The sequence below is a fragment of the Balaenoptera acutorostrata genome, chromosome X (assembly GCF_949987535.1).
Source record: "Balaenoptera acutorostrata chromosome X, mBalAcu1.1, whole genome shotgun sequence".
NCBI lineage: Eukaryota > Metazoa > Chordata > Mammalia > Artiodactyla > Balaenopteridae > Balaenoptera > Balaenoptera acutorostrata.
The window spans coordinates 73577993-73601228 of NC_080085.1; the positions used below are offsets into that span (position 1 = coordinate 73577993).

At 37.8% G+C, this 23236-nt stretch overlaps 1 pseudogene; it reads left to right on the plus strand.

Annotated features, from left to right (window-relative positions):
• Window positions 1–22726, plus strand: part of LOC103016710 (V-type proton ATPase subunit B, brain isoform-like) — a 42706-nt pseudogene extending 19980 nt beyond the window's left edge.
• The last annotated feature ends 510 nt before the right edge of the window (window positions 22727–23236 follow it).

Genomic DNA, 23236 nt, shown 5'->3' on the forward strand with positions numbered 1-23236 from the left:
AACACAAAGCAGATGAAGGAGCAAGGTAAAAACCACCAGACCAAACAAATGAAGAAGAAATAGGCAGTCTACCTGAAAAAGAATTCAGAGGAATGATAGTAAAGATGATCCAAAATCTTGGAAATAGAATGGAGAAAATACAAGAAACCTCTAACAAGGACCTACAAGAACGAAATGGCAAACAAACAATGATGAACAACACAATAAAGGAAATTAAAATTCTCTAAAAGGAATCAATAGCAGAATAACTGAGGCAGAAAAACGGGTAAGTGACCTGGAAGATAAAATAGTGGAAATAACTACCACAGCACAGAATAAAGAAAAAAGAATGAAAAGAATTGAGGACAGTCTCAGAGACCTCTGGGACAACATTAAACACACCAACATGTGAATTATAGGGTTCCCAAAAGAAGAAGAGAAAAAGAAAGAGACTGAGAAACTATTCGAAGAGATTATAGTTGAAAAGTTCCCTAATATGGGAAAGGAAATAGTCAATCAAGTCCAGGAAGCACAGAGAGTCCCATACAGGATAAATCCAAGGAAAAACATGCAAAGACACATATTAATCAAACTATCAAAAATTAAATACAAAGAAAATATACTAAAAGCAGGAAGGGAAAAGCAACAAATATCACACAAGGGAATCCCCATAAGGCTAACAGCTGATCTTTCAGCAGAAACTCTGCAGGCCAGAAGGGAGTGGCAGGACATACTTAAAGTGATGAAGGAGAAACACCTACAACCAAGATTACTCTACCCAGAAAGGATCTCATTCAGATTCGACTGGGAAATTAAAACCTTTACAGACAAGCAAAAGCTAAGAGAATTCAGCAGCACAAAACCATTATCACAACAAATGCTAAAAGAACCTCTCTAGTCAGGAAACACAAGAGAAGGAAAAGACCTACAATAACAAACCCAAAACAATTAACAAAATGATAATAGGAGCACACATATCGATAACTACCTTAAATGTAAATGGATTAAATGCTCCAACCAAAAGACATAGACTAGCTGAATGGATACAAAAACAAAACTTGTATACATGCTGTCTACAAGGGACACTCTTCAGACCTAAGAACACATACAGACTGAGAGTGAGGGGATGGAAAACGTTATTCCATGCAAATGGAAATGAAAAGAAAGCTGGAGTAGCAATTCTCGTATCAGATAAAATAGACTTTAAAATAAAGATTATTACAAGAGACAATGAAGGACACTACATAATGATCAAGGGATCGATCCAAGAAGAAGATATAACAATTGTAAATATTTATGCACCCAACATAGGAGCACCTCAATACATAAGGCAAATACTAACAGCCATAAAAGGGGAAATCGACAGTAACACAATCATAGTAGGGTATTTTAGCACCCCACTTTCACCAAAAGACAGATAATGCAAAATGAAAATAAATAAGGAAACACAAGCTTTAAATGATACATTAAACAAGATGGACTTAATTGATTTATAGAACATTCCATCCAAAAACAACAGAATACACTTTCTTCTCAAGTGCTCATGGAACATTCTCCAGGATAGATCATATCTTGGGCCACACATCAAGCCTTGGTAAATTTAAGAAAATTGAAATCATATCAAATGTCTTTTCCGACCACAACTCTATGAGACTAGATAGGAATTACAGGAAAAAATCTGTAAAAAACACAAAGACATGGAGGATAAACAATACACTACTAAATAACCAAGAGATCACTGAAGAAATCAAAGAGGAAATCAAGAAATACCTAGAAACAAATGACAATGAAAACACAATGACACAAAAGCTATGGGATGCAGCAAAAGCAGTTTTAAGAGGGAAGTTTATAGCAATACAGTCCTACCTCAAGAAACAAGAAACAACTCAAACAAACAACCTATCGTTACAACTAAAGCAATTAGAGAAAGAAGAACAAAAGACTCAAATGTTAGCAGAAAGTAAGAAATCATAAAAATTAGACCAGAAATAAATGAAAAATAAATGAAGGAAACAATAGCAAAGATCAATAAAACTAAAAGCTGGTTCTTTGAGAAGATAAACAAAATTGATAAACCATTAGCCAGACTCATCAAGAAAAGAATGGAAAAGACTCAAGTCAACAGTATTAGAAATGAAAAAGGAGAAGTAACAACTGACACTGCAGAAATACAAAGGATCGTGAGAGATTACTACAAGCAAATATATGCCAATAAAATAGACAACCTGGAAGAAATGGACAAATTCTTAAAAGCACAACCTTCTGAGACTAACCCAGGAAGAAATAGAAAATATAAACACACCAATCACAAGCACTGAAATTGAAACTGTGATTAAAAATCTTCCAACAAGCAAAAGCCCAGGACCAGATGGCTTCACAGGTGAATTCTATCAAACATTTAGAGAAGAGCTAACACCTACCCTTCTCAAACTCTTCCAAAATATATCAGAGGGTGGAACACTCCCTAACTCATTCTATGAGGCCACCATCACCCAGATACCAAAACCAGACAAAGATGTCACAAAGAAAGAAAACTACAGGCCAATATCACTGATGAACATAGATGCAAAAATCCTCAACAAAATACTAGCAAACAGAATCCAACAGCACATTTAAAGGATCATACACCATGATCAGGTGGGGTTTATCCCAGGAATGCAAGGATTCTTCAATATATGCAAATCAATCAACATGATACACCATATTAACAAATTGAAGGATAAAAACCATATGATCATCGCAATAGATGCAGAAAAAGCTTTTGACAAAATTCATCACATATTTATGATAAAAACCCACCAGAAAGTAGGCATAGAGGGAACTTACCTCAACATAATAAAGGCCACTTATGAGAACCCACAGCCAACATCATTCTCAACGGTGAAAAACTGAAATCATTTCCACTAAGATCAGGAACAATACAAGGTTGCCCACTCTCACCACTATTTTTCAACATAGTTTTGAAAGTTTTAGCCACAGCAATCAGAGATGAAAAGGAAATAAAAGGAATCCAAATCAGAAAAGAAGAAGTAAATCTGTCACTGTTCGCAGATGACATAATACAATACATAGAGCATATCAGAGATGCTTCCAGAAAACTACTAGAACTAATCAATGAATTTCGTAAAGTAGCAGGATACAAAATTAATGCATAGAAACCTCTTGCATTCCTATACACTAATGATGAAAAATCTGAAAGAGAAATTAAGGAAACACTCCCATTTACCATTGCAACAACAAAAAAATAAAATGCCTAGGAATAAACCTACCTAAGGAGACAAAAGACCTGTATGCTGAAAACTATAAGACACTGATGAAAGAAATTAAAGATGATACAAACAGATGGAGAGATATACCATGTCCTTGGATTGGATGAATCAGCACTGTGAAAATGACTATACTACCTTAAGCAATCTACAGATTCAATGCAACCATATCAAATTACCAATGGTATTTTTCACAGAACTAGAACAAAAAAATTCTCAATTTTTATGGTAACACAAAAGACCCCGAATAGCCAAAGCAATCTTGAGAAAGAACAACGGTGCTGGAGGCATCATGCTCCCTGACTTCAGACTATACTACAAAGCTACAGTCATCAAGACAGTATGGTACTGGCACAAGAACAGAAATATAGATCAATGGAACAGGATAGAAAACCCAGAGATAAACCCACACACATATGGTTACCTTATCTTTGATAAAGGAGGCAAGAATATACAGTGGAGGAAAGAAAGCCTCTTCAATAAGTGGTGCTGGTAAAACTGGACAGCTACATGGAAAAGAATGAAATTAAAACACTCCCTAGGGCTTCCCTGGTGGCGCAGTGGTTGAGAGTCTGCCTGCCAATGCAGGGGACAGGGGTTCGAGCCCTGGTCTGGGAGGATCCCACATGCCACGGAGCAACTGGGCCCGTAAGCCACAATTACTGAGCCTGCGCGTCTGGAGCCTGTGCTCTGCAACAAGAGAGGCCGCAATAGTGAGAGGCCCGTGCACTGCGATGAAGAGTGGCCCCCGCTTGACACAACTAGAGAAAGCCCTCGCACAGAAATGAAGACCTAAGACAGCCAAAAATAAAATAAATTAATTAAAAAATAATAATATTAAAAAAAAAACACTCCCTAACACCATACACAAAAATAAACTCAAACTGGATTAACGACATAAATGTAAGGCCAGACAGTATTAAACTCTTAGAGGAAAACATAGGCAGAACACTCTATGACATACATCATAGCAAGATCCTTTTTGACCCACCTCCTAGAGAAATGGAAATAAAAACAAAAATAAACAAATGGGACCTAATGAAACTTAAAAGCTTTTGCACAGCAAAGGAAACTGTAAATAAGATGAAAGACAACCCTCGGAATGGGAGAAAATATTTGCAAGTGCAGCAACTGACAAAGGATTAATCTCCAAAATACACAGGCAGCTCATACAGCTCAATATCAAAAAACAAACAACCCAATCCAAAAATGGGCAGAAGACCTAAATAGACATTTCTCCAAGGAAGATATACAGATTGCCAACAAACACATGAAAGGATTCTCAACACCCCTAATCATTAGAGAAATGCAAATCAAAACTACAATGAGATATCTCCTCACACTGATCAGAATGGCCATCATCAATAAATCTACAAACAATAAATGTCGGAAGGGGTGTAGAGCAAAGTTAGCTCTCTTGCACTGTTGGTGGGAATGTAAATTGGTACAGCCACTATGGAGAACAGTATGGAGGTTCCTTATAAAAACTAAAAATAGAACTACCATATTACCCAGCAATCCCACTTTTAGGCATATACCCTGAGAAAACCATAATTCAAAAAGAGTCATGTACCACAATGTTTATTGCAGCTCTATTTACAATAGCTAGGACATGGAAGCAACCTAAGTGTCCATCGACAGAAGAATGGATAAAGAAGATGTGGCACACATAAAAAGAAAGGAAATTAAGTTATTTGTAGTGAGGTGGATGGACCTAGAGTATGTCCTACAGATTTAAGTAAGTCAGAAGGAGAAACCAAATACTGTATGCTAACACATATATATGGAATCTAAAAAAAAAAAAAAAAAAAAACGTTCTGAAGAACCTAGGGGCAGGACAGAAATAAAGACACAGACGTAGAGAATGGACCTGAGGACACGGGGTGGGGGAAGGGTAAGCTGGGACGAAGTGAGAGAGTGGCATGGACTTATATATACTACCAAATGTATAATAGATAGCTAGTGAGAAGCAGCCACACAGCACAGGGAGATCAGATCAGTGCTTTGTGACCACCTAGAGTGGTGGGATATGGAGGGTGGGAGGGATATGCAAGATGGAGGCGATATGGTGATATATGTTTATGTATACCTGATTCACTTTGTTATACAGCAGCAACTAACACAATAATGTAAAACAATTATATTCCAATAATGATGCTAAAAAATAAGTAAGAAGGGCTTCCCTGGTGGCGCAGTGGTTGAGAATCTGCCTGCTAATGCAGGGAACACGGGTTCGAGCCCTGGTCTGGGAGGATCCCACATGCCGCGGAGCGGCTGGGCCCGTGAGCCACAATTACTGAGCCTGCGTGTCTGGAGCCTGTGCTCCGCAACGAGAGAGGCCGCGATAGTGAGAGGCCCGCGCACAGCGATGAAGAGTGGCCCCCACTTGCCACAACTAGTGAAAGCCCTCGCACAGAAACGAAGACCCAACATAGCCATAAAAAAAAAACTAAAAATAAATAAATAAATAAAAATTAAGGAGAAAAAAAAAAGTTTAAAAAAAAAAATAAGTAAGAAGATATTTGGCCATAACACACACGTGAAAATGCAAAGTAAATATGCTTTAATCCAGTGGGTATATGGTGCTCTCTTTTTCATACTTTCCATAAAATAATTAAATTTAAAATTTTCAGGCTGTTGTGGGTTTCAAGATAGTTTTACATGTCTATGAGTTGGGTGACATGTGGGGAAGTGGAAAGATTTAAGGAGACGTTTGGGAAGAGGGGTGTGTGTGTGTGTGTGTGTGTGTCTTTTATTGTAAGAATTAAAAATAGTTAAAATTATAAAAGGGAATATCTAAATGAAAATAATTGTTAATATAGATTAGCCACAGCCTTTTCATGCAGAGATAGGTTTCTCAATCGTGTTTGTACAAGCAAAATAGTATATTTCAAAATGGAGATATTATAAAATATTGGGAGGAAATATCTTCATTACTTTTCCACTTGGATTGCAAATTTCTTAATAAATAGGATGTGACAAAATTCATCTTGATATTCCTGTATGCTTATATGAGTGCTATGTACCACATGAATGCTCAATTAATTTTATTTAATGATGATGAAGAACAGATATTTAGTAAACAGTGCCACTTTTTACTTCTCACTTCTAGCTCTCATACATATTAAAGCAAAGCATTATTTATATCAATGTTTGCCAAATTGGTCACAATATTTTTGGATTTTTTATTTCAGTGTATAGAACAAATTGTTGATCATGCAGTTAATTAGCTCACACACGCAGCAATATAATTCAACCATTAGGCTGATCAAAATAACCATACCAAATTCTTTCAAGCTCCAGTGATTTTAGTCATATCGGCCAAACACAGAAACTGTGAAGCTTCATTTCTGTTAGCTTTGCTAAAATGTTCTATCTTTGAAAGTTTCTATCTCTGGTTCTATGGGCATGATATCTCAGAAAACTTGCGCTAAGGGGGTCCTTTTTGGAAGCAAACAAGATTTTGATGTGGCATTTTGTTGTATCAAAAGGTCTTCATCCAGGTTTAAGCATTGAAACTTGCTGAATTCTGAATATGTGTGGAACAGTTTTTGGCTTCCCCACAGTCCGAGGCTTAAATGTAATCACAGATTTCCTGATAGCTGCATAGCACCCAAAAAGGGAGCCACTTTGTGTAACTATTGTTTCAAAATCTCAGATAAAAGTTCTCTATGAAATTAATGCTAATAACCACTTGAATCATACATGGAGTTTTCAGACATCAGGCACAGCAAGATATCTGTAACATGAGACAATGAATGCTACTTGGCAAGATTTGATATTCAATTGGCATGTAGCGCTCTAATATGGATGTTGCACAGTTGGAGCCAGACAGCCACTAACTATACAGCATGGTCAGAATAGTTAATAGCGGTATTCAATAAGTGAATGCTCACAGAAAGTAACCTCTTATCTCTTTTTTAATCATTTCCTTGCTGATTTATTCCCATACCAACCTATTACTAAACTGAAAAGTATGATTGTCAAACTCTTTTTTAGAAATGTAAAAACTTAAAAATATGAGCATTTATGTATTCATGCTTAAAAATGTTCTTTTATTGAATTACAAATAAATATAATGTCCAGTTGCAGCCTTTACAGTTATTGCAGAATGGTCTTAATACAATTATTTTGGAACATATTTATTCTGAAATTATGGTTATAAAACAGCTACACTTGGCCAATAGTGTGCCTCTATTTGTCATCATGAGCTAAGGACAAAATAGTCTAGCCTGTAAGATAGATACATAAAATTAGAAATAGCAGAAATAAAATTTAGAAATAACAAAAATAAAGGACTTTTTCTCTCACCAGGAAAATTCTATTCTAATAACCAATGTCCATATCCAATAGTATCTGTCCTGTTTGAATAAGATATAGTCATCTGATATAAAAATAAATTTATAATAGTAATAATACTAAAAACTCATGATTATCTACAGATGGTTAATCCACACATGTTGGTGTCTAATCCAGCTGGATAAAGGTGATGGTCTTATTTTTCAAGGAACTCAATCCAGTTTGCATTATTCTCCTAATAAGCATGATATCTGGGTTAAGGCTAATCACTAGGAAAGGTGCTATAAGAGAACTATCAACATTAATGACAGACATCTTAGGTAATACCCACTAAAAGATATACTAGATGTTAGAACAAATACTCTGCTATTTAATAAAATTAATAATGAAATGGAACTTATTCAGTTAGCAGTTGTACTTTATTGTCTTATCACTAGACCCTGTCATTCGTTCAAAAGAGACACAAGTTCAAAATTCTACTATAAAATAATGAAGCCAGTTCTCATAAGCTAAAGAACAAATCTGAAGTTAATGATTTTAGTGCTTTTCTATGTATGGGAAGATGCAAGAATATAGGGTCACTGAAATTCTTCCTTAGATTTGCATCTTAACTATTGAGGGGCCCTGTATATCCAAAACACAGAATGCTTCCTGTTTTTCCATCCTGAATTCCCCTCAGGCCACACTGCAGTGGGTTGCAACTTAATCCTTGTAGAACTGGAAAGGCAGGCAACATTCTTTGTTTACCCTGTGTATTTATTTATTTATTTTTTATTTGCAATGTATATTTCTTTTATTGGGAGGTAAATAGTCACCTCATCTAATCTTTTTTTTTAACATCTTTATTGGAGTATAATTGCTTTACAATGTGTTGTGTTATTTTCTGCTGTATAACAAAGTGAATCAGCTATGTGTACACATATATCCCCATATCCCCTCCCTCTTGCATCTCCCTCCCACCCTCCCTATCCCAGCCCTCTAGGTGGTCACAAAGCACCGAGCTGATCGCCCCGTGTGATGCAGCTGCTTCCCACTAGCTATCTATTTTACATTTGGTAGTGTATATATGTCAATGCTAGTTCTTGCAGAGGTATGGCATCATGCTTATTTTTTCATTAATTTTATTTATTTTTGGCTGCGTTGGGTCTTCGTTGCTGTGCGTGGGCTTTTTCTAGTTGCGGCGAGCGGGGATTACTCTTTGTTGCGGTGCGCAGGCTTCTCATTGTGGTGGCTTCTCTTGTTGCAGAACACAGACTCTAGGCGATCAGGCTTCAGTAGTTGTGGTGTGCAGGCTCAGTAGTTGTGGTGCACGGGCTTAGTTGCTCCATGGCATGTAGCATCTTCCCGGACCAGGGACTGAACCTGTGTCCCCTGCATTGGCAGGTGGATTCTTAACCACTGTGCCACCAGGGAAGTCCCTGGCATTATAATACATTTAGCAAATTTCCATTATTGAAAAAAAGTTACATGAAGTCAGTGTTGTCCCTATAAAAAGGTAAGGCATATGGTCGCTCTATTAGGTGTAGTGCTAATGGAGGAAACTGTGAGTAACATGAGTCACACTGTCTCAGGATTGAAATTACAACCTTTGTAAAATGTATACCTTTGGCAAATGCGTTCACTCTTTCTGGTCTACAATACCTCAGGATACTGTTTTGTGATACTAAATAGAACCCAAAGAGGTGACTGCATTTTAATGTAGCTTCCAACACACTCACATAAATGTGTGTTTGTGTGTGCATGTATGTGTATGTGTTTCTTAGATCAAAAGTAAGAAAAATTTTACTCAAAACTTTAAAATACTTAATTTCATTAGACTTCAGTGCTTCTGGCTAGAGAGAATTTAAACACAGCCTAGGATGTTGCTAATTAACAAGAATTTTTAAAGGAGATTAAGGCTCTATTATGCTAGTTTCAAGGCCCATTTTAAAGACTGTATCATGTGTTAATATAGACTTGATCTTTTTTAAGTTGTACTCTCAATGAGTTGTTTTAACTCCATTTATACATACTTTATATATATATTTATGGATGTGTTTTGTTTTGTTTTTTTTTGTCATGGGTGTGAAACTTTTCTCTGAATTTCACAGGCCAGTCTAGCAAGTTAAAAACTCACTTCACAACTGATCCAAAAGAACTCTAGCAGGGCCTAGAGTCACTGTTTTTGGTGGACAGGATTATTATTTGAGGCAGAAGCAGGAAAAGAAACAGTTCCTTTCTGATTGTTGGAGTAATCTTAGAGTGGGGTTTAAAGAGTACTTTCCTCTTTCACTTTCTTCCATTTCTTTGACTCACTTTTTCCCTGGATAGGTGACCACTATTCACCAGATCTTAAATTCCCAATTCTTAATTATCTTTAGCCCTGATCAAGAGGTGAGACAAGTGGAAATGTGGATATATTAAATCTCTAAACAGAAAATTAATCAAATTTCCTTTCAGAATACTTTTCCTTCTACCAACTTTTGATTAAAGCTGATAATGGAAACCAAATTGATGAGTTTGAGTATCAAATTTTATTTTTTCATTCTTACTCACCTTAGGAGGGCACAAAGGTACCAACAGGCAGGCAGTAAGAAGGATAGAGAAATAAAAGATCCTAGATAATCAGTACACTAGTTCTGATTGAGAGCCTACTATGCCTTATTATTGTTCAGATTATTCCTCATCTGTGCTTGATGTTCTTTCAAGATAGGTATATTATGAGGCCATTAAAGTAGAAGGTCACAGCAAAGGGATTGCAGACTCCAAACAAGAAGGAACCAATGTTTCACTTTGGTTCTTAGCATAAAAATGCACTCAGTTGTGTTCATTAGATATCATTATTCATTTATCCATTGAACAAAAAAATTACCAAATGCCTACTATGTTCTTGGAACTGTTCTATACTCTGAGGATACAGTGGTATTTGAGATTAAGTCTTGTCCTCATTGATCTTACATTAGAGAAGGGAGAGGGGGCAGACAATAAACAAATAAGCAAGTAAAGAAATAAGATAATTTCAGATTGTGATAAATTCTATAAGTACAATAAACGGTGATATAATAGTGACTTGGAGTGGGGAAACGTTAGATGGGAAAGTTAGAGATGACTTTTTGAAAATGTGATATTTAAATTGAGACTGAAAGTTGTAAAAAACACTTCCATACAAAAAGTCAGGGAAAGAACTTTCTAAGCAGAAAGAATACAAAAACCCTAAGGGAAAAAACAGGCTTGATGTGCTCAAAAAAAGAAATTCAACATGGCTGAATTGCTGATGAGGTGAGCAGATTATACTGGGTTTTGTAGGATATGGTAAGGTATGTAGGATTTGATTTTGTTATTAGTTCAGTGGAAAGTCACACTGGAGGACTTTCTCCATGGGAATGATTCTGAATGCTGAAAACTTACTGACAGATTGTATATGGAGCATGAGGGAAAGAGAGGAACAAAGGATGACTTCAAGGATTTTGATTTGAGCAACTGGATGGATGAGGAATACTGGAGGAAAAGCAGAGTGTTTTTTAGATGGAAGAGGGGTCAAATTTTTTGGTTTTTTCATGGTTAGTTAGATATGTCTATTAGACTTCCAAGTGGAGGTCTTGAGTCGGCTGTTGGATATATGAATTTAGATCTCAGGGGACAAGTACAAACTAGAGATATAAATTTGATAGTCATCAGGATATGAGTGCTATTAAAGTCGTTACTGGACTTATAGACAGAGTATAAATATAGAGGAAAAGAGAAGTTGGTAACAAGCCCTCAGGTGTTCCAACATTTAGAGATCATGTAGCAAAGGAGAAGCTGGGCCAGGAAAAGGATCTGGGATAGATCATATAGAGCAATAGGAGAAAAACCAGGAGAGTGCAGTCTCAAGGAAGCAAAGAGAGAAAAGAAAGTATTTCAAGAATTAGGGAATGATCCACTATATTAAATGATCCTGAGAGATAAAGTCAGGTGAAGACTGAGAAATAACATTAGATTTGGTAAAATTAGATGGTTGGTAACCTTCACAAGAGCTGTTTCAGCAGAGTGGTGGGGACAGAAGCAAGACTGACGTGGACTGAAAAGTGAAAGAGAGGTGAGGAAATGGTTACAATGAGGGTGACAACCTTTTTTTGTGATGTTTTAATGTAAGAAGCAGAAAAATGAGGCGGCAGCAGGGAAATTATGTGGAGTTAAGAGAGTTTTGTGTAATGCAAATCTACATGTTAATAGGAATGATCCAGTTGAGAGGAAAAATATGTGACACTGTGGGATAGAATGCTAATAATTACATGAAAAAAAAAAAGCCATGGGAGGGCAAGAAGAGGGATCCTGAGAACATTTGGAAGAGTTGGTCTTTGATACAAGAAGAGACACTTTATCCATAATAGAGTATGTGGATACAGATTCAGGTCGGTTGGTAAATTTGCTGGTTGGAAAATGAAATAGTTCTCTTCTGACTGTTCCTATTTTCTTAGTGAAATAAAATGTGAGGTCATTAACTGGGAATAAATAACATAGAGGAGAAGTTGAAGATTTGTGGAGAGACGGAATGGTGAAATAGTTGTCTCAGAGAATAGGAAAATAAATTAGGAAATTGTAAGATTGCTAGGCAGTGCTGTTTGGCCCTTTGGAGATTTTTAATCATACATTTTAAAATCTGAAATTCATCTGAGAAGCTAAAATCCAACCCTCCATTGGCACAGTCTACTCCTGGTTCCAGGTATTGCTGCCCTAGAAAGAGCCTTGATCTGTAACAATTGGAAAAACTTCACTGGCATTGGAGAAGAGAATGAATAGGACAAGTACTTTGCCTCTGACTCTCAAAACATGGGGCACCTAGTCAGGCTGTCCCAGATAGATTAGATTGACCTGTGTGTCTTCCTACATACAAATTTTGCTCTTTGGAATGTCATCACAGAGTTCCAGAGATTTCTCTTGATTTCTTTAATTTTCCCAACCCTCAGATGATGTTTTGCTCTTTGATCATAGATTTAAATAGGAATCTGCTGACTTTTCTACATTTATCATATCCTAATTGTTCCCTCCACATGGCTTTTTCATTGTCCTTTGAAATTGTCAAGATGGACCATGGCTTAATGCTTTACTGAACACATCTGTCTCACACACTCACAGGGTCAACCTACTTGTGGGTGCTGAACAATGGAATTAATGATTGTGCCTATGTAATACCAAATAGGGTATTACAAGGTTTTCTGAAGTAAGATATAGAAGATAAATTTCTTTTGATGGAGAAAGTGGAAGCTGTATTGACTGTATTTCTGAAAAACAGGTGGAGGCTCAGCTTTTGGGTACAACAACAGTGATTTCAATGTAGGGTGATCAGGATAGCCCCACTTTCTATTGGCTGTTCCAATGTAAACATGAACAGTTACCCCTGTCACTTTCATAAGTGTTCTGGTTTGGGCAATAAATTATATAGTCATTCTATCTCAAGAGGCTGATACAGTCACTGACTGTGGAGAAAAATGTTTTCATAGCTAGCTGCTATTCTTTCTGAACCCCTATGGTCTCATAAGAGTAGGGTGTCACTATCAAACTCTTAGAGGAAAACATAGGCAGAACACTCTATGACATAAATCACAGCAAGATCCTTTTTGACCCACCTCCTAGAGAAATGGAAATAAAAACAAAAATAAACAAATGGGACCTAATGAAACTTAAAAGCTTTTGCACAGCAAAGGAAACCATAAACGAGGCCAAAAGACAACCCTTAGAATGGGAGAAAATATTTGCAAATGAAGCAACTGACAAAGGATTAATCTCCAAAATGTACAAGCAGCTCATTCAGCTCAATATCAAAAAAACAAACAACCCAATCCAAAAATGGGCAGAAGACCTAAATAGATATTACTCCAAAGAAGATATACAGATTGCCAACAAACACATGAAAGAATGCTCAACATCATTAATCATTAGAGAAATGCAAATCAAAACTACAATGAGATATCATCTCACACCGGTCAGAATGGCCATCATCAAAAAATCTAGAAACAATAAATGCTGGAGAGGGTGTGGAGAAAAGGGAACACTCTTGCACTGTTGTTGGGAATGAAAATTGATACAGCCACTATGGAGAACAGTATGGAGGTTCCTTAAAAAACTAAAAATAGAACTACCATGCGACCCAGCAATCCCACTACTGGGCATATACCCTGAGAAAACCATAATTCCAAAAGAGTCATGTACCAAAATGTTCATTGCAGCTCTATTTACAATAGCCGGGACATGGAAGCAACCTTAGTGTCCATCAACAGATGAATGGATAAAGAAGATGTGGCACATATATACAATGGAATTTTACTCAGCCATAAAAAGAAGCGAAATTGAGTTATTTGTAGTGAGATGGATGGACCTAGAGTCTGTCATACAGAGTGAAGTAAGTCAGAAAGAGAAAAACAAATACCGTATGCTAACACATATATATGGAGTCGAAGAAAAAAAAAAAAGGTCATGAAGAACCTAGGGGCAAGACAGGAATAAAGACACAGACCTACTAGAGAATGGACTTGAGGATATGGGGAGGGGGAAGGGTAAGCTGTGACAAAGTGATAGAGTGGCATGGACATATATACACTACCAAACATAAAACAGATAGCTAGTGGGAAGCAGCCACATAGCACAGGGAGATCAGCTCGGTGCTTTGTGACCACCTAGAGGGGTGGGATAGGGAGGGTGGGAGGGAGGGAGACGCAAGAGGGAAGAGGTATGGGAACATATGTATATGTATAACTGATTCAGTTTGTTATAAAGCAGAAACTAACACACCATTGTAAAGCAATTACACTCCAATAAAGATGTTAAAATAAAAAAGAGTAGGGTGCCACACTATGATCACATGACCATCACCACCACCCCTAGGACCTGATCTCAAAAAAAAAAAAAAAAGTCAGCATGTCAATCTGACCCTGCCTTCTATTCTGTAAGTTTATACCCCTTAGGTTCTGCCTGAAACACCTTTCTACATCTATCTAGCTGTATCAAGGCCCAGGTCTGGCTTAATGAGTTTAAATTAGGCCAAAAATAGACAAGTGAGAATTATGAAGCATCCCTCTATATAATAGCCGAGACTCACCTACTACTTCCTATGGGATCCTTCTCCCCAAATATATCCATACTGCTTCAGCTAGAAAATCTGGTTTGTGGCCCCCAAATCCAAATTTTAGATAGCTCTCTTTTCTTTGCATCAGATATGCTATTCTCTCTTGCCTGCTAGAGAAAAAGGCCTGGACCAATGAAATTAAGTCCATGGGAGGAAAGGTAGCCCCTTTAAGAACTGATGTACAGAATGTTCAGGAACCCGTGATTCTGTCTACTATGACATCGGGGAGCCAAGATAAGAGGGACTGGTTATAGACACAAGTGAAGCTTTCTTGCCAAGCTTCACTGAAACCACACTTTCAAGAGTCATGGTTTTCTTTTTTAGTTTTGTGGGTTTTAAAAAATTTTATTTTAAAGAAGATTGCAAAAACAAAGCAGAAAAGGAAAGTCCAAAGACAAAAGAAAGATATTTAAACAATGGAGGAAAAATATTGGGTCTGTCTCATTCTTCCTGTTTGTATCAGTTTTTTTTTTCCAGATGATACCTAACCTTTATCTCATCTCCAACATTATTATCAATCCAAGGTTCCTCACCACCCCCTCCTCCAGGGGTGGTTGTGGATGGACATGAACTGAAACTTAGGGATGAGTCATAGTATATATTTCACATCCAACTTAATCTTATTTTAATCAGAAAGTGCAATGGATTATTTTATAGTCTGCATCAAATTTCCCCATGTCAAAATATCTCTATCAAAGTACCTATGTAAAAATATCCTTGATTTCAATATGGCTCCATCAAAATGGCTATGTCACAATGTTATGTACCCACTCATAACCAGTATGGCTGTAAGAATAGGCTCTGTGTAGATCTGGTCTGGATCCACTTATATGCCTCATGTCTGTGTTTAAATGCCAATTTCTTATTTCAAAGTCCATATTGATACAATTTACTCTTTGCTTATATACTTACTCAAAGTATGGTCTTTAAGAACCAACTCTTTATCAATTGATTTGTATTAGTTTCCCTCCAAAACTCTGCTGTATGCTGTAACTGTTTAATGTTGCAGCTCTCTATATTCAGCTTCAGTATTCTCTGTCTAAGTTACTTTTTGTCAACTCTGTTTTGTCTGGGGATAAGCGTTTTTCACACTATGACAATAGGAAGGGGGATTTATATTTAATTATTTTGACTGGAAGCTGCACGTATTGCTTAGAGTACCAGCTGAAATGAATCTTCCATTTGCATTTCCCCTTCAGTAAGCCATTCTACATCATAGAGAGAAAGATAAATAAATATAAATAGATAATAGATAGAAATAGACAAAGACCTGCTAAGTTACCACTATAATATGTAAACATTTGCCTTTTAATAATACCTTTGCTTATTTGTCATTTTTTAGGAACAGGCCTGGAAATATCTTGACATTTAGATATTTAGCATGTGGTATCAATATGAGCCATTGTATTTCAAATTTCCTTAAAATCATGGCTAAACCTTTCCTCTCTCCCTTAAAAAAAAAAACAAAATCTATGTGCAGAATCCCTGGAGTTCATCCCTTCAGAGCATCCTTCCTAGAAGTCCTGTATCTCCACCACCACAACAGTTCTCTGGAAGAAATTACAAGTAAGCAATCCCTTAAAAGGAAAATTAAAGCTTGTAAATACTCAAAAAGAAAGAAAGCAGGATCTTATTTGGAAATAATTTTAGCAGAAAGTTTTATGTATTTATTTTTCAGTAGGAGGTGGGGTTGCAGAGAAGGAGAGGCATAGTCAGAGATAACAGTGTTTCTAACTATGAATATATACATAATTGTGTTTATGCCAGAAGATAACACATTTCCTGAGGAAAAAAAACACTGACCTAGATTAATCTGTAAGATTTTTTAAATTGTATTTCCTTCATTTCTCTAAGTATCATAATAATTTCTCAGACATTCTTAGACCATAGGAAATATTCCCTAACAAAAACCCTAGTATTAGTGAGGAATAGAATAAAAGCAGAATGATTTTCTTTGTTTTATGAAGATGCCATTATTTTAGTATATCTGCTATATCGATCTAATGTGCCTTCTGTATGCTTTCACTTATTTGCTTCCTAGAGAATATAGTGACAAGAATCTATGTGTGTTTGATATTTTTAAAATATCCTAAAATATTTCATGTTTGTTTTTTCATTTAAAATAGCATTATGACTCATGAGCCCAAAGAGGACAATCCTTACATCTATCCATCTTTTAATTGGAATGGCCCTCTGGGAACAGCTAGACCTGAAGCAAATTATGGGGACAAGTATTCTTCAGCCATGCACATGAAGCCACTTTTCGTATGTATCATGCATTTCCATTTCTATATATAGTTATCATCACTGTAGTTCTAGTAAAGGTAATATAATGAACGCTAAGACTTTGCTATAGCAAAATGATATGACAGAATCAGTTGAGATAAAGATATGGAAATCTTAGCTTATAAGACTCACTATCGCTACTATTTCATTTTGTAAAATGGGATTAGGAAATATGAGTCAAAGGTATAATACATATAATACTTCATATGTATTAATATACTATGTATGTAACTTAAATTTGCAATCTTTAGAAAGGAGATTTGAGATCAAAGGAAGACTGGTTAAATTCTATGAGACTGGTCTTATGATAATCATTAAATTATCATAATTTAAAAAGGCAACTGCTATTTTGTGTTTTAGTGTACTTAATACATTAAATAGTACATTGCTCGAGCTAATGCTGAATACTGGCTAATTGCTGATCTCTAATTACAAGACATATTAACAATTATCATGAAGTGCAAACTGTGTTTCTCTGTATGTGTTTAAAACCAGAAATCAGAAAAAAAAGTGAAATGGATTATCACCCGAAAGTTATCTTTATGAATGTTCTTGACAAATGCAATGAATTATAGAAAAATGAAACTAATTCACCAAAAACGAATACCTTATGTTTGTTGACATATTGAATTGTTGTGTTTTTTTGTGGGGAAGGGTCATTTTTAGTTGAGTGACCACTGACAAAATAACCTTCCCCAAAAAACCCACAGTGGGGAGAGTGATATCACCAAGATGGCAACATATGTCGTTCCTGACTTCACTCCCCCTCAGAAGAAGAACTAATATCTATTCAAGAACATGGCACTACTGAAAGAATTCTATAAATAAGGGTGAGACTAAAGCACCCCCTGCACCACAGAGACCAAAAGATACTGCTTCAGAAGGATAAGAGAAGCTGCTACACAATGACTGCATTGTCCCTCCCGTTGCCAGTGTAGCAACACACAGAGAGTTCTTCCCTGAGTCTCTGGTTCCTCCAGTGGGAAAGGAGAGGCCAGGGGGACAACCAACCTCCTAAGTTTCTTGGAGCCCCTACTCATGTGGGAGCCCCTACTCTGGTCTCGCTACATGGAGACTGCAGGGTAATCTGCAGGGCTCAACCACTGGGAATCTGACTGTTATGGAGAAGAGAGAAGGGGCTTGAAACAAAGATCTTGGCAGACCAAGTTCATACCTGCAGTGCCCAAGTAGTAATCCTAACTAATGGTTTTGCTCATATGCAGAACCAAGTCAGTGGTGCACTTTGACTAGGGAACCCATTAGGATACAGATCTGCCTGATTTGGGTACTCAAATGAGGAGTTTTTCTGGCCGTAGAGCCTGGACCAGGGAGTCTGAGGCAAGGAGCTGAGTTATAGATCCATCCACTGGGAAGAGTGTCTCCCAGCCCCATCTGATGAATAGCTAGTGAGAGCACCGGGGAGTTGTGTAGCCTAGCAACACTCCAGCTGAGAGACATACAGAGCTGATTGCCCCCAGAGTAAAGCCAGTACTGGGCATGGAGAGTTCTCTTGCTAAGCCCAGGCAGGGAGATTAACTCATAGCCAAGGCTGAGGGTAGCTCCCAACCCCTCCAGACCAGAAAGCCTGCTTGGAGAAAAATGGGAGTTGCCTGGAATGACCCTTCACTGTCCCACTCAAGCAAGTGACCTGAAACATAGCCCCACCCATTGTGGCTCCAGAGCTCCATCTGACCAGAAGAGCTGGCAAGAACCCCTAGAAGCTGTGTAACCAGCAATGCTCGAGCCAAGAGGCGGGCCTGCCCAGGCAAGGGAACTGAGACATATCCCCACTCACTGTGGACAGTATCTCTCAGCCCATCTGATCAGAAAGGCTGGCAAAAAACCTGGAAGCTGTGCAGCCTAGCAGCACTCAAGGCAAGAGGCAGGTAGGCAGAGCTGATAGTTTGCAGAGCAAAGCCAATGAACCTGTTCGGCCAGAAAACTTGGAGTGCAGGTTGGCTTGAGTTAAGACAACAAAGACCTTCACTGGCTTTATGTTGCTTCTCTCACTGCACCCAGGCAGGAAAATTAATTCATAGCCCTGCTCATTGATGAATACAGCCTCTAGTCTGCCTAACCAGGGAACCTAATCAGAGCACACAGGAAGCTGCATAGCCCATCCAACAGCCCAGATTAGAGTGACACTTGAACAGAGAGCACAAGCCATGTCTTTCCCCATTTGCAGAAAAAAACTGGTGGTCTCACCTGATCAGGAAATTCAGTGCACACTGTTGCCTGATCTGGGTTCCCAAACAATAAAGCCATACAGGTCCTTCCTACCCTACCAGGGAGTGAAGCTAATTCATAGCCCCATCTACTACTGAATATAGTACCCAGTCCCAACCATCTAGTAAGCCTGACCAGAGAATCCAGGAAAGTGCAGCACCATCTAACAGCCTTACTTGAGTAGGGAACCAAGCCAGCAGTCCTATCCAACTGTTCTCAGCCAGTGGCACACCTTCCCGTCCCCAACCTCAGAGCTTGAACAGTTGCCTCCCTCCACCCCCAGCATAACAGTAGGCCCCACTTGCCTAAGGATATTACCAACAAATATGCCTAGAGACCCAAACTGAGCTGACTGGTGAAGATCCGTCTCTGCCAAAGCAAACCTGTAAAGTCTGTAAGATGACCCCAATTACTCAAATGTGCAGATACCAATGTAAGGAATCAAGGATAACGAAAAACCAAGAAAATATGACACCAACAAAGGAAACTAATAAAGTTCCAAGAACCGACGCTAACAAAATGGAGATCTATGAACTGTCAGACAAAGAATTCAAAATAATTCTCTTAAGGAAATCTAGCAAAATACAAGAACACACACACAAACAACTAAATGAAATTAAGAAAACTGCTTTCATGGATGGAGGTCAGGCCCGCAGCCAGAGGGAGGTGTTGTTCAGTGGAGAGGCTGCTCCGTAGGAGGACACCTAGATATCAGAGAAGGCTAGAGCTGAAAAGTACCCTGCAGGTCATCTAGTCTAACCCTCTCATTTTACAGTGAGAAGCCTAAGGTTCTGGGAGGGACAGGGCTTGCCAGGATTTAGACACCTGATTATTGGCAGAGGAGGAAAATTCCAGGTTTCTTAAGTCTTGTTTGACCTTTTTCTACCATTAACTTTTTTGAGCTCAAGGCTCTCTTTGGGGAAGACAAGCAGCTTTGCCCATATTATATAGCATATATCCAAAGCATATGCACTGATATGTTTAAGTGTTGTGATTGTAAAAAGACCTTAATAAACCAGACTTAAGTGGACTGCTCAGCAGTTCTGAAAGAAATGGTTCTTGATTACTAAACAATACAATTGTGTAGCATCAGACCTCTTCATAGCTTCCTTAGGAACTGGGGATGAGCCCTGGAAGTAGACTCTTTAAAACTTAGGAAAGCACCTGATATTTCCCCAGGTTGTAAGACTATGTCTGCACTGGTTAATTGCCAGAGTGCCTGTTTGTGGCTCATTGGTTAAAAAGAATTTCAGATGAAGGGTTTCAGTCTGGGCGCTCTCCTGCCTGACTAATCCTGTCCTGATGAGTCACTGGGTCATGTGACAGCACTGCAGTGTAAGGAAGAAGGAAAAGACTTGATTCTATGGTTTGAGGAGATGTGCTTTTATAAAAAAAATTTTTTATTGAAATATAGTTGATTTAGAATACTGTGTTAGTTTCAGGTGTACAGCAAAGTGATTCAGTATATATACTCTTTTTAGATTCTTTTCCCTTATAGGTTATTACAAGATATTGAGTATAGTTCCCTGTGCTATACACTAGGTCCCTGTTGGTGATCTATTTTACAAACAATAGTGTGTATATTTTAATCCCAAACTCCTAATTTATCCCTCCTCTCCCAGATGTGCTTTTTATAATGGGAATTATTTGCATTAGAGAATGCCTTTTGGGAGTTTATGTGAGCTGAAGTAAATGTGCCAAGTAACTGACAGATGTTGCATTCTTATGACAATAAATTTATACCTAACAATTACAAATACTCTTTTATGAATTTCACTCATATGTTTTGCCCCTAGAAGGGGCAGCTTCTAGGAAAAGATTATAAGGGGCAGCTGTCACTTTTCCATATAATTATTCACTCAATCTCAATTCAGAGAGTATCAACTGAAACAATAACATAGTTTAAAGAGTACTCCATGATTAAGATTGTAAACCCTTAAGGAAGATGAGTATGATTTCTCAACATTCTGTGTGTGCTTAGCCAGTGACCAAAGAACTTCTCCAGTGGCTACACTCCATTGGAGAAATATTGTTTTTCAGTAATGATACAAGAGTGTCCCAGGCCACAAAAAATTTAGCAGTTCAGTTTTAGAATTTGAGCAGCAGCACAGAGTTAAAGAAAAAGTGATGAGCCAGACAGTTGATTTTAGAAAGTCATTGAAAAACAATGTTTGGATGCTTTTAAAATGAGAACAATGAAGAAATTGTTTTAGGGCATACAAGACAGTATCAGGAGTCAATGGTCCACGAGTGATCTTAGTTCATGTTAAGTTTCCCAGATATGCTGAGATTGTGCACTTGACATTACCTGATGGCATGAAGCGGAGTGGGCAAGTTCTAGAAGTCAGTGGTTCCAAAGCAGTGGTTCAGGTATTTGAAGGGACTTCAGGTATAGATGCCAAGAAAACGTCCTGTGAGTTTACTGAGGATATTCTCCAAACACCAGTGTCTCAGGAGGTGCTTGGTGGGGTATTCAATGGATTAGAAAAACCAATCAACAGAGGTCCTGTTGTACTGGCTAAAGACTTCATTGACATCATGGGCCAGGCAATCAATCCTCAGTGTTGAATCTATTCAGAGGAGATGATTCAGACTGGTATTTTGCCCATAGATGGCATGAAAATTCCTGTCTTCTCTGCAGCTGGCTTACCACACAATTAGATTGCAGCTCTAATCTATTGCCAGCCTGGTTTGGTTAAAAAAAAAATCCAAAGATGTAGTGGACTACAATGAGAAAAATTTTGTGATTGTATTTGCTGCTATGGGTGTAAACATGGAAACTGCCAGGTTCTTCAAATCTGACTTTGAAGAAAACGGCTCAAGGGGCAATGCCTGCCTCTTTTTTAACTTGGCTAAAGACCCAACTATTGAGCAAATTATCACTCCTCACTTGGCTCTAACCACAGGTGAGTGGTGAATATCAGTATGAGAAACATGTATTGGTTACCCTAACAGACATGAGTTCTTATGCTGAAGTACTTTGAGAGGTTTCAGCAGCCAGGAAGGAGGTTCCTGGTCAACGAGGCTTCCCACATTATATATATACAGATTTACCCACAATATATTAATGTCCTGGTCGAGTGGAAGGTAGAAATGGCTCTATTACTCAAATTCCTATTCTCACCATGCATAACAATGATATCACTCACTGAATCCCTGACTTGACTGGATATATTACAGAGGGGCAGATCTACACAACAGACAGATTTCCCCACCTATTAATGTGCTGCCCTCATTATCACAGTTAATGAAGTCTACTATTGAAGAAGATATGACCAGAAATGATCATGCCAATGTATCTAACCAGCTGTATGCATGCTATGCTATTGGTAAGGATGCACAAGCCATGAAAGCTGTAGTTGGAGACGAAGCCCTTACCTCAGGTGATCTTCTTTACTTGGAATTTCTGCAGAAGTTTGATAGGAACTTTATTGCTCAGAGTCCTTGTGAAAATCGCACTGTCTATGAGACTGAGACTTTGAACATTGACTGGCAGCTGCTCCAAATCTTCTCCAAAGAAATGCTGAAGAGAATCCCTCAGAGCACCCTGAGCAAATTCTACCCTCAAGACTCTGCAAAGCATTAACTGCTACTTCATCACTGGCTTGATGCTTTTGTGAAATACTGGTTCTGTTTTCTTTATTCCTTTTGCACTCCCCCATCCCTACCTTTGTGTTGGAGTTTACTGTGTTACCCTGTAATTAAAAACAAGGAATAGGTAACAAAAAACTGAAATTAGAAAAACAATGCATGAACAAAATGACAAGTTCAGCAAAGAAATAGAAACCATCAGAACAACCCAATCAGAAATCCTAGAGTTGGAAAATATGAAAACTGAACTGAAGAATCCAATAGAGTTTCCAAAGCAGACTCGACCATGCAGAAGAAACAATCAGCAACCTGTAGGACTAGACATTTAAAATTATCCAGTCAGAGAAGCAAAAGAAAGAAGAATGCAAAAGAGTGAAGAAAGACTATGGGACTTATGGGACACAATGAAAAGAAACAATATTTGCATGATTGGAATTCCAGAAGGAGAAAAGAAAGAGAAAGGGACAGAAAGTATATTTATAGCAATAATGGCTGAAAACTTCCT